The sequence below is a fragment of the Melanotaenia boesemani genome, chromosome 3 (genome assembly GCF_017639745.1).
Source record: "Melanotaenia boesemani isolate fMelBoe1 chromosome 3, fMelBoe1.pri, whole genome shotgun sequence".
In the NCBI taxonomy this organism is placed as follows: Eukaryota; Metazoa; Chordata; class Actinopteri; order Atheriniformes; family Melanotaeniidae; genus Melanotaenia; species Melanotaenia boesemani.
The window spans coordinates 12,704,569-12,716,782 of NC_055684.1; the positions used below are offsets into that span (position 1 = coordinate 12,704,569).

Genomic DNA, 12,214 nt, shown 5'->3' on the forward strand with positions numbered 1-12,214 from the left:
AGACTTTGAGAAAGTAGCAGGAAATTTAACGTTTAAGAGTGATTAAATTCCAATCTGGGTTTGTGCTATTGAAAGGAAATGTGGTATGTGTATGATAAATATATGTGCAGGCCATGGATGCTCTGAATTTTATTTAATTTTTTTTCCATGTTTTTGTTATGTGAACAGCATTCTACACCATCACCTGGGCGGGCCACAATATGAGCTGCAGCAGTCTCGTCTGGGGACTTGATTTAAAGTATGTTTATCTCTGGTATTTATACATGATTTCTTTGCAAGTTTTTACATTGTAAACATTCAGTATCTCTTTCCTGTGCAGAGAAAGGACCATCTACCCCAGAGGTCTGGTGTCCATGTGGCAGCTGGTCATAGGAGTTTTGTTAGAATGACGTGGACGTATACGTACAGCATCTGGCAGGCAGTTTCATGTTTAACACGAACACTATGAAATCTTTCTGTTGCAGCAACATTTTCTTTAAGCATTAGTTTTTGTACAAGTAATTCTCTCAACAGGAGCTGGAACAGAGAACAAGTTGTGTTGGAGTGCTGGGGACGGGACCTGGATTCTTCGGTCATACTGGCCCATGGACGTTGCAACTTGCCATCATGATGGTTGAAGAACCTCTTCAGAAAATTACTCCAAAAGAAGCTCCGCTCCAGAGGCTGTCTAACTTCAGTCCAGAAGAACGTAAATATTTGGGACATTATTTAGGTATTTATATATTGGCCATGTTGAATACCCAAAGCTAACACCTAACAATGCTATCGCTCTTTCATGAAGCTATTACTTTTACTCTGAACGTTTGTGTTATCTTTGCTTCATGCCTTTGTTACTCTGTGAGTTTTACTTGACCAGTTGAATCTGTAAAAAGGAAACCTATAGCTTAGCTGGATGTGTGTTTGAGATCTTCTCACTGAAGAAAGTCAGCGTTAGCAGCCTGCTAGCTGTTAGTAGTCTTTCTGTAGCTTATGTTCAGACATCAGAGCTGTTGGTGATGGAGAATGCAGGACTAAAATAGCTTTATTGGCCTAATGTATATGTAAATAATCCTGAAATCACACCGACATACCGTCCACAGACAGACATAATTACAGATCATTCAGTAAAGATAAATACAGAGTTGAGTTACACAGGGATTTGGGGGTTGCCTTATTTACTGTTGTACATTGCAACTCTCAAGTCACGTGCAGCGTACATATATATTAGTGCATGGCAGCGGTCAGAAACATTCAGCTCCTTCTGTATGAGGCTATTATATTCAGTACATCTAATTTAGAGATAGAAAGTTAACAAAAAGCAGCAAATTAACACAACACACAACAAACAATGCTGCTGTCCACTGTGATTAAATGAAGTCATGTTTGGAAGATTTAATGTGTTAAATACACACAATGACAAATGCTGTTCTTTTGATTTAATGAACATCAGGAACCTTAGAAAATCAAATATAACCTAAAAGTAGGTCATTTTTAGAGCTCCCCTGTCATTTCAACCCTGATTAAATATATTTTACTCCAACATCAACCAGTCTGTCAGTTAATAAGGCTCTATGATCACATCAGGGTGTTTACCATTTACAGTCTCCATGTTTATCTTTCAGACTAACTGCTTGTCCTGAACGTTAAGAGATGTCTGGTCGTCTCCAACCAGCAGCATCATCTGCAGACCAAATTAACAGAATTCACTTCCTGAAGTCCAAGAAAGGCTGATGAAGAGCAAAGTGGAGCCAGCCTTCAGTAAGTTTTACCAACCTTTTATTGACACTTTACAAAAGTATTAAACAAATAACTTGCAATTATATAACATTAATATTGCATACAGATTATATATATATATATATATATATATATATATATAATATATATATATATATATATATATATATATATATAGAGAGAGAAATTATATATTCAATACTACTGACACAAATTTAGGGATATTCTGGTTTTTGTATGATAAAAAGAATGAAGCTAAAACCACTGTAACCTTTACAGGTGAACCTTATTTGACCCTCTCTAAACTTCTGAATGCACATGTCCAACTGTTTCATTGTGTAAGTATTTATGCTAAACCATGCTGTTCTCTAACAAGATGATTAACCACGAAGAAGTCTCTGACCCATGAATGGAGCACTAAATGCTCTGGTCCAACGATAGGTCGAGGTAAAGGACTTCAATTATCTCTGAATGTCTGTCTGTGTATTCTGTGTTCATTCCCCCTCGACCCAACACACATTAGACATCCGGTACGGCAAAGAACGACACAGACATGAACCACGTTAACGTTGGAATCATTGTAAAATGTGGAATAGTTTGCAGTTTGTTTATATGTGGTTGTTATCTATTATCCTCACTAATTTAAGAGTTATTCAGTGAGCCTGAGCAACATGAAGTAGAAAACCTGGATGAGAGCTGAATGGGTTTCAACCTCTGCAGCACCTCCAGCTGTGTGACGCACCCGAAGTGACTGGGATCAAATCTCCCCCAGTTCAGCAGTGGCTAAAAAGTTATTCTTAAAAATGAAGAAATCCAACACTACGCCGCTCTAGAAAAACTGAAAGAGCTGCATCTATTTCTGGTTGAAGCCAAAATATGAAATTAGTGAAAGAATGAACTATGAGGCAAGACAAGTTTATTTGTATGTATCATTTCACGTACAAGAGGTGTACATAAAACATTAAACATTAACATTTGAAGCTTGTCTGTGGTAATACAAACTAGTTTCTTTCCACCAGGTCCCCATAGCTATTGTTTTATCTCAGACCAGCAGCTATGTTCTCCCCGGTGTGATCTGGAAAAAGGAGTCAGGAGACATTTTGTTTTCCATTTAAAGCAGAAAATGTGCATTTTAGAACTTAAGTTTTAATATTTTGGTTGTTTGGTATTAAGTTTTGTACATTTCAAGAAAAACAACTTATAAGTGATTCGGTTTAAGGGAACTGTAGGACAAGTTTAAGACAATGTTTAAACCTGTTTTGTTTTGGTCAAAAAAAAAAACTGTTGTTTGATATATAAAACTAATTTTATCTGTAAATGTTATAAAATGTGTAGAAAAGGTTTAGGATTTTAGTTCATCGTATATGTTTCTACATTTTAAATTGTTGAATTGTTAATCCAGAACTTGCACTTTAAAAATAAGGTGTTTTTGTTTGTTATTTTGGTTTTTTTCTTTGGACTTGAAGGCTGTTAATACACAATATTCTGTTCCTAAATTACATCTAACTACTAAATTAAGTGCTAAATATTGACTATATGTAATTAATGGAAAGAGTTCATCCTACATGCTTGTAGACTTTCTACAATAATAATTATTCAGATCAGAGAGATATGGAGGACGTAAAGTGACACAATGAATTAATTAAATATATCATTCAATAATTACTTAAATGTGTCATTAAATAATTAAAATGATAATGAAATACATAAATGTGTAATTAAATAATTAAAATGATAATTAAATACATAATGTGTAATTAAATGTATCATTAATTAATTAAAATACAAATTAATATATGTAAAAACATATATAATTCTTTCACTATTTTAATTAATTATTTCACTATTTTAATTAATTATTTATCTATTTAATTAATTATTTCATGGTCCGCCACTGCCATAATCATTCATTTATTTTATCTGTCAGCCTAGCCCATCAAACTCGGTGGGCGGGGCCTAACCAGCGCATGTAGGAAGGAAAGCAGAGAATATGTTGAAGTTGTTGGACTCATTTACTCACTTTCCGACCTTATTATAGATAAATAATTAAATAGTGAAATAATTATATATGTGTTTTACATATATTTGTATTTTAATTAATTAATGATACATTTAATTACACATTTATGTATTTAATTATCATTTTAATTATTAATGACAACATTTAAGTAATTATTGAATGATATATTTAATTAATTCATTTGTGTCATTTACGTCCTCCATAGAGAGAAAGTAGAAGTTTGTCTTCTAAATACTGACAGAATTAGGCAGTAATTTAATATATTTGTGTGTACTCTGCACTGTAGCCATCAGTACACATCAGATATACCTAAATTTTGTCTAAAAGCCAAAGCAGACTTGTGAGGGTGAATTTTCATACGTTTTCATGCTGTATGAAGCAATAAAAGACACTAACACCGGACATGATTAAAGTCTTAGGCTGAGTACTTTTTTACTGGATGAATTTGAACCTTCATGTTTGCAGCTGAATATTTAAAATGTTGCTTCACATAAACGTAGACCAATTAAATGATTTCAGTGAGCAAATAATTATACAGGTTAATTTTTAAAGGAGGTAAAACTCCAACACTGGCAGCAGAACTCTGTGGGTTAAAAGGTTTACAGGCTTCTTAAATTCACCTAGAAGGTGACTAATTTACTTCAGGATGAAGTAAATGAATATTTTAACGTCATAATGTAGCCAATAAACTGACATTTTTTCCTAAATAAAACACGTTCTGAGATGAACAGGAATGGTTGAGTTGACAGTTTACTTCCAAGCCTGCTGCACAGCTTAGAATATAAAGGTTTGACATGTACAAGGACAGAATGTGTTGTGAGTGACGTGGTCACGTGCAGCATTTGTACATTTTGCTCTGTGGGAATGTAAAAGTTAAGTCAGTTGGTTCCTCTGCGCTGAACTCTTTTCTGTGGAATGTGACCTTGTCCAGGCGTTTGATGTAGTTTTTAAAGAAGCGAGTCCTTAAATGCATCAGCTGTGTGATGTGTTTCCATCTGCAGAGTCAGTCTTGGTGTCATTTAATGTTCAGTGAGAGTCTGAGAGGCTTTAGTTTTCTGCTCTGTGGTTTCTGGGAGACGTTAAACTGCAGCAACATGTCGTCATGTGTTACAGGAACTCCCTCACCGGAACACAGTCTGGGTAGGTGCTGGACACAAGCCCTCCTCCAGCTCTGTTTCCTCCTTCTCTTTTTCCTTTCGGATTATCTCAACCCCTTCTCCTCCTACTGCTGATCACTTTTTCGCTCTACCTCTTCTCCCCTTCTCTTCTCTCTATTACCACTCCTCTTCCCTACTATTTATCCTCCTACCCTTCCCCATCCTTTACTCTTCTCTCTTGTCCCTCTCCTCTTCATCCTCCCCTCTCTTCCCCCCCCTCTCCCCCTCCTCTTCTCGCTTGTCCCCTCCTCTTCTTCTCCCCCGACTCCTTCTCTTCTTTTCTTGTCCCTCTCCTCTTCTCCTCCCCCTCTCCTCCCCCCTCTTCTCCTCCTATTATCTCTTTTCCCTCTCCTCTTTATCATTCTTCTCCACCTTCTCCTTTTTCCGCTTTTATTTCTCTTCTTCCTCCTCTTTCTCCTTCTCCTTCTCCTCCTCACCTGTTCTCTCTTGTCCCTCTCCTCTTCCTTCTCCCCCCTCTTCTCCTCCTCTTATCTCTAGTCCCTCTTCTCTAAAGCCTTCTTCCCCTCCTTCACCTCTTTCCTCTTTTATCTCCCTCCTACCTCCTCTTCCTCCTCCTTCTCCTTCTCCTCCCTCACCCGGTCTCTCTGTCCCTCTCCTCTTCCTCCTCCCCCCTCTTCTCTTCCTCTTATCTCTAGTCCCTCTGCTCTTTATCATTCTTCCACCTCCCTTCTCCTCCTTTCCTCTTTTATCTCCCTCCTACCTCCTCTTCCTCTCCTTCTCCTTCTACTCCCTCACCCGCGTCTCTCTTGTCCCTCTCCTCTTCCTCCTCCCCCCTTTCTCTCCCCCCTCTTCTCTTCCTCTTATCTCTATTTCCCTCTCCTCTTTATCATTCTTCCCTTCCTCATTCCTCTTTTATCTCTCTCCTTCCCCCTCCTCCTCCACCTCCTCCTGCTCCTCCTGTTCTCCCTGCAGTTTTGGGTACAGCTAACCCTGCTCCCATCCTCCTGCATCCGGCTAACCTGACCAGCCAGGTAGGTTCTGACAGGAACAGGTGAGAGTGGAGGGAACGGACAAATGTTTATTCCTGCTTCGCTCCATAAAGATGCTGTTCAATGATAGAAGATTTCAGAGCAATTCGCGGATGAATTCATAGAACTAAATCATTAAATACAATTGCTTTTTAAGACGTGAAGTGACCGTATTCAAAGTATAACAATAATAATGATAATTAGTGTATTTCTAATGTAACGAAGTGTTTAACATGAGAAATAAGATCTTAACCCTGCTGGTACCCACTGGAAAGCTACGATTACTGAGATGTGATTGATCTATATCATTCCAGCCTACAATCATATCCGAAGATTCACTTAACACCTTCTCTGACCAGTCCCCAAAGCAGTTTATCTTTGAAGCTGTAGCAGATGATACAACAAAAATGCGGCCCTGTTCCATCAGCAAGGGTCCAGTGAAAGTAGTCCAGTAAATAGTTGGTCCACAGCAAGTCTTCTTATCATAAAAAACCTGGTTCAGTTAATAATTAAAGGATTTTAAGGTCATCCAATTAATAAACAAATGAAGTCAGACAAAAATTCCAAAACCACAATATGTTCAGATTAAACAGAAGATTTCTTGTCTAAAGATGAATGACATGAAACATTTTTTGATGATAAAAGCTGGTCAGCTGTAACTGATCAAAGTCAACAGGTGAACATGGTCCCGTTCCCCAACTCTTTCCTATAATTGAAGAATGTGTTACTGTATGTGTGAGCTGGTGGGCAGATGTCACCACAGCAGCTTTGTGTTTCACAATCTGTTCTGTGTGTTAACTTTAACCAGCCTCCACCTGCAGCCACCACCATCGGCTCTGAACACTGGCCTCCACCTGCAGCCACCATCATCGGCTTAACACCGGCCTCCCATATCCACCTGTAGCCACCAACCACCGGACTGAACACCGGCCTCCACCTGCAGCCATCACAATCGGTCTGAACACTGGACTCGGCCTCCACCTGCAGCCACCACCAATCGGCTGAACACCGGCTTTATCTGCAGCCACCCACCATCGCTGAATGCCGCCTCCACCTGCAGCCACCACCATCGGCTGAACGCCTGGCTCCACCTGCAGCCACACCCATCGGCTGAATACCGGCTCCCACCTCCACCTGCAGCCACCACCATCGGACTGAATACCGGCCTCCCGCCCTCCACCTGCAGCCACCACCATCGGTCTGAACACTGGCCTCCGTTTCCACCCTGCAGCCACCACCATCGTGCTGAACACCGGCCTCCACCTGCAGCCACCACCATCGGCTGAACACTGGCCCTCTGGCCTCACCTGCATCCACCACCATCGGCTGAACACCGGCCTCCCCCTGCAGCCACCAACCATCGGCTCCTGAACACTGGCCTCTGGCCTCCACCCTGCAGCCACCACCATCGGCTCTGAAACACCGGCCTACGGCCCTCCACCTGCAGGAACCACCATTCACCATCACCATCATCTGGAAGAAGATCACCTGCCAGGAACCACACCTTCTTCTTCCAACACAGTACTGTACAAAAGTCTTGAGCCACTCTTTTTCTGTCCTTTCCATCTCCAACGTTGACCTTGTCTTGAGCAGGAGTTTTGTGCTTAAGACAAGTTCAACTTTCCTGAAACATTAAAGCTGTCAACTTTTCTACTGTCCTCTATCATCAGGTGTCCAGGCTTTCTGAAGGTCTGGAGCTTTTCTTTAGACGTTGGCTGCTTTTTTAACTTATTTTTCAATCCAGTTCTTGGACCTGAATGATTAAGAGGAATGTGTTTGTTTTATTTATGTGTTTGTTCTGTCAATTTATGTGTGTTTGCCTCTTAACACTGACCTCTGAATCATTCAGGTGTATAAAGGCTCCTAATTAAAGGATGAACCAGCAGAACTGGACTGAAAATCAGTGGTAACAGGTTGATGGAGGGATGAAATCCTTCCCAGAGCTGGATGTAATCATTGTTGAAGAAATGTTAGAATCATGTTAACAGAGAAGAGAACAAGAAGCAGCCAACGTGTTTCAGTAAATCTCTGCTTTTTTTTCTGCACTTTTTTTTTTTTTTTTTTTTTTTTGGAGTGGCTCCAGACTTTTGTACAGAATTGTGCAAAAGGTAAGAATCAACCTTCCATCCTTGTGATGGACACACACCATCAAATGTTCTTCATGGTAACGTTTGTATATTTAACAAGTCATTTCTGTGCCATGTGAGTAAACGTACAATACTCTTTTCTTTCCTTTCACGGTGCGGGGGTTCCCCGGTGCCTGAGACGTCCTGACTGAGGAGGACATTGTGTCAACGACTCAAGGTAAACAGAGGAAGTGTCCCCGTGTCAGAGAAAGATAGAAGGTCTTTAGTTTTTATAATTAATTATTAATTTACTTTTTCTCTCTTCAGTGAGTTTTTCTCCTTCAGTCTCGACCTGTAGCCACCACCATCTGCTGAACCCGGCCTCCTGCCTCCACCTGCAGCCTCTACCATCAGTCTACGACATCACGTGACTCCTGTCTCCCACCTGCAGGGCACCCACCATCACATCACCATATCTGGAAGAAGATCACCTGCAGGAACCACCACCTTCTTCTTCCAACACCAGTACTGTACAAAAGTCTTGAGCCACTCCTTTTTCTGTCCTTTCCATCTCCAACGTTGACCTTGTCTTGAGCAGGAGTTTCTGTTGCTTAAGACAAGTTCAACTTTCCTGAAACATTTAAAGCTGTCACTTTTCTACTGTCCTCTATCATCAGGTTGTCCAGGCTTTCTGAAGGTCTGGAGCTTTTCTTTAGACGTTGGCTGCTTTTTAACTTATTTTCAATCCAGTTCTTGGACCTGAATGATTTAAGAGGAATGTGTTTGTTTTATTTATGTGTTTGTTTGTTCATATTATGTGGTGTTTGCCTCTTAACACTGACCTCTGAATCATTCAGGTGTATAAAGGCTCCTAACTTAAAGGATGAACCAGCAGAACTGGACTGAAAATCAGTGGTAACAGGTCTGATGGAGGGATGAATCCTCCCCAGAGCCTGGATGTAATCATTGTTGAAGAAATGTAGAATCATGTTAACAGAGAAGAGAACAAGAAGCAGCCAACGTGTTTCAGTAAATCTCTGCTTTTTTTCTGCCTTTTTTTTTTTTTTTTTTTTTTGGAGTGGCTCCAGGACTTTTGTACAGAATTGTGCAAAAGGTAAGAATCAACCTTCCATCCTTGTGATGGACACACACCATCAAATGTTCTTCATGGTAACGTCTTTGTATATTTAACAAGTCATTTCTGTGCCACGTGAGTAAACCTGTACAATACTCTTTTCTTTCCCGGTTGCCGGGGGTTCCCGGTGCCTGAGACGTCCTGACTGAGGAGGACATTGTGTCAAAGACTCAAGGTAAACAGAGGAAGTGTCCCTCATGTTCAGAGAAATAGAAGGTCTTTAGTTTTTATAATTTAATTATAATTTATTTTTTCTCTCTTTAGCGAATCCTCAGGTTTCCAGCTCGAACCGTTACAGTCTCCATCTTTAACCTCTTTGATGAATCTCCACAAAACACACCTATAGCCTCCACCTTCTGCCACCAGCCTCCAGGTAATTTCACCTTCAGTCTCCACCCACATCCTCTGCCATCCACCTTCAGAAAATTTGAGTGATCCATTGTCTGTACCCTATATTCAACTGTAGGGTCATGGTGGGGGGGCTGGAGCCTGTCCCAGCAGTTACCAGACAAGAGGGCAGGGTCCACCTTTGGACAGGTCACCAGTCCATCACAGGGCAACACACAGAGACACAACCATCCACGCTCACTCAGAAGCCAGAGTAGCCGGAGAGAAGCCTCACAAGCACCGGGACAACATGCAGACTCCACACAGAAAGGCTCCAGTCGAGCTTCAAACCAGGAACCTGCTTGCTGGGAGGCCGCAGTGCTAACCCCCACACCTCCATGCAGCCCATCTTCCAACTTACACTGTTAGAAACAAATCTACAGATTGAACCTCCAACTGAATCGTCTCCATGGTAACATCCTCTCTTCAGCCCCATCTCATCTTCCATGTAGCTCCATTAACTTGAGGTATTTTTATGTTCCTCTGTACCTGCATCCTGGCTGATAAAGTCCTCCACCTTCTTCTTTGACTCAAGATCTTTATTTGTCTTTCAGTTTTAAAATGACACAGCTCAACCTGCAGTTTTCTGCCATCCACCTGCACAGCATCACATCCAGGAAGAAAAATCCACTATCCAACTCTACCTGCAACCTCTGGCATCAAGAAAGAAACTAAATCCATCTTCAGCCTCCACCTTCAGGCATCACCCCTTCCAGGTAAAATTCACCTTTATCTTCACCTGCAGACTCTACCATCCACCCATCAGTAAAACCACCTCCATCCTTTCATGAACTTTCTAACTTAACACTGTTGAAAACACATCTTCTACAGACTGAACCGCCACCTGAATGGTCTCCATGGTAACATCCTCTCTTCAGCTCCAGCCTCCATCATCTTTCTGTCTTTGTACATGAAGCTCCACCTGCAGTCTCTGCCGTCAACCTGCAAAGCATCCACATCCAGGAAGAGAAATCCACCTTCAACCTCCACCTGCTGCTTTTACCATCACCTCCAGAACCATCCAGCCTCACCTCCTCCTGCAGTCTCCTCCTCCCATCTCCAGCTAAGGGAGGTGTTGATGACAGAAAGCTTCATGTGAGGGAAATGTTCCTGTTTAAATGAGCCTTTCTTTGAACTGATCGTTTCTCTTCCTGTGACCTTTTCGCTGACTGATTTGTTCAACCACCGACACACTAGCCGTCCTTCTTTGATTGATTCCATCTTTGTTTCATTTCAGGCCGACTTCAGGAAGTTCATCAGTGATCAGGCAGACGATGGTCAAGTCCCATGCAGAGTCAAAACAGACCCAGCTGGACTTCACAGACATCCAGATCAGGCAGCAGATCAAGAAGAGCCATTCCTCCACAACTGTGCATCCCATTATTCCTGCTTCCATTCCTCCACCTCCACACTCAGCATCAACACCCCCATCCTTCCTCCGACTGGGAGCGCTCCTTCACACGGACTTCTTCACTGGACTTGAAGCTCAAACTGTTCTGATAAAATGAAACTTTCTGAATTTGAATTGTTAAAAAATTTCTGCTCATTCCACAAGTGTTATCGTGAAAGAGAAACCTTAAGAATGAGATGTTCATCATTTTGTTGGATTTTAATGCATTTAAATCTGTCTGATTAAATGTTTCTGCTGTGGCTGTAAAATCTGAAAGTGATTGTCTTTTTATATTTTGGGTGGAAACAAGTGTGTAAAGCAGGAGGATTTTTACTTCACACCTGCAGAGGAAACAATCTGTTATAGAGTTTAGTATTATCTCAATATTATAGTTCTTATTTGTAAAAGAAATTTTGTATTAAGAATATATCTGTAAGAGCTCTTCATCTTTGATATTAATTATTCAGTTTCATTGGATAATTCAGTTTAGGTTCTTTTTGATATTTGTTTTAAGAAAATATTTTCAGTTTTTTTATTTAATTATCAGCCATTTGAGGGAAATAAATTTATAAATATGGTGTCAGGTATGGCATCTGCAACTGGGCCAGGAACATCAGATGCTCTGGCCATGCTCCATGGAGAGGGAGCTTGTCAGGAACATGAATGACTTTCGATGAGGAGTCATGGATCACTTTGCTGCTTTGAAAGAATTCTTAGTTTTTAATAGTTAATATTTTTAAGGCAATAGGCCAACCTCTTCCATTTTTGTTCATGTTTACAAAGGTATATGTATATACACAAATCTATATCTTATCAGATTCGAGAACTCTCTGCTCTCCTGTTGTGACTAAATAGCCGCCTTTTTTCATAAACAAGATGTAAAAATTCACACTGAATACTTTTTTAAATAAACTTTTTGTTTATGACTCATATCAAGTCCCCTCTTTCTTAATGAATGGTAAAGCACACTTACAATGTTTCAAGGGTTGTTTGAGGGTAAACTAATTGACAGTTTATCTGTTGACACAGGGGATCGATCATTTGATACCCACGAGAAATGTCACTAAATTTGTAGTTTGATTCACTCCGGATGTCAGATACTAGTCAAAGCCCATTTTCAGAGAGTATCGTAGCTAGAGATATCCTTTCAGGGTATTTCCAGATATTCTCATGTACTTTACACTGCTATTTATGATTGTGAAGATATTGTACATTTTGTTTTAAGAGAAAATTTGATGCAAGGGTCTTCATGTGTGTTTTTTTTTTTTAAGAGAAGCATTTCACATCAAAAATTTAAATGAAAATTAAATGTTGCAAATGGATAATAGCAAGCATTCATTTTAGAACATCACCA

The 12,214-nt window shown here is 40.4% G+C and overlaps 2 long non-coding RNA genes across 3 annotated transcripts; one reads left to right on the forward strand and one right to left on the reverse strand.

The window, feature by feature from the left end:
- Positions 1–6,931: 6,931 nt before the first annotated feature.
- Positions 6,932–8,475, reverse strand: LOC121636303. 2 transcript variants are annotated; one of them, XR_006009707.1, is made up of 3 exons: positions 8,440–8,475; positions 7,306–7,370; positions 6,932–6,963 (listed from the first exon to the last, which is right to left on the reverse strand). It is a non-coding gene; the product is annotated as an uncharacterized LOC121636303 (long non-coding RNA). The 2 variants fall into 2 exon arrangements; XR_006009708.1 differs by lacking the exon at positions 8,440–8,475 and adding an exon at positions 8,394–8,431.
- A 735-nt stretch (positions 8,476–9,210) lies between these two features.
- LOC121636306 lies at positions 9,211–10,756 on the forward strand. Its single transcript, XR_006009711.1, has 3 exons — positions 9,211–9,258; positions 9,348–9,456; positions 10,708–10,756. It is a non-coding gene; the product is annotated as an uncharacterized LOC121636306 (long non-coding RNA).
- The last annotated feature ends 1,458 nt before the right edge of the window (positions 10,757–12,214 follow it).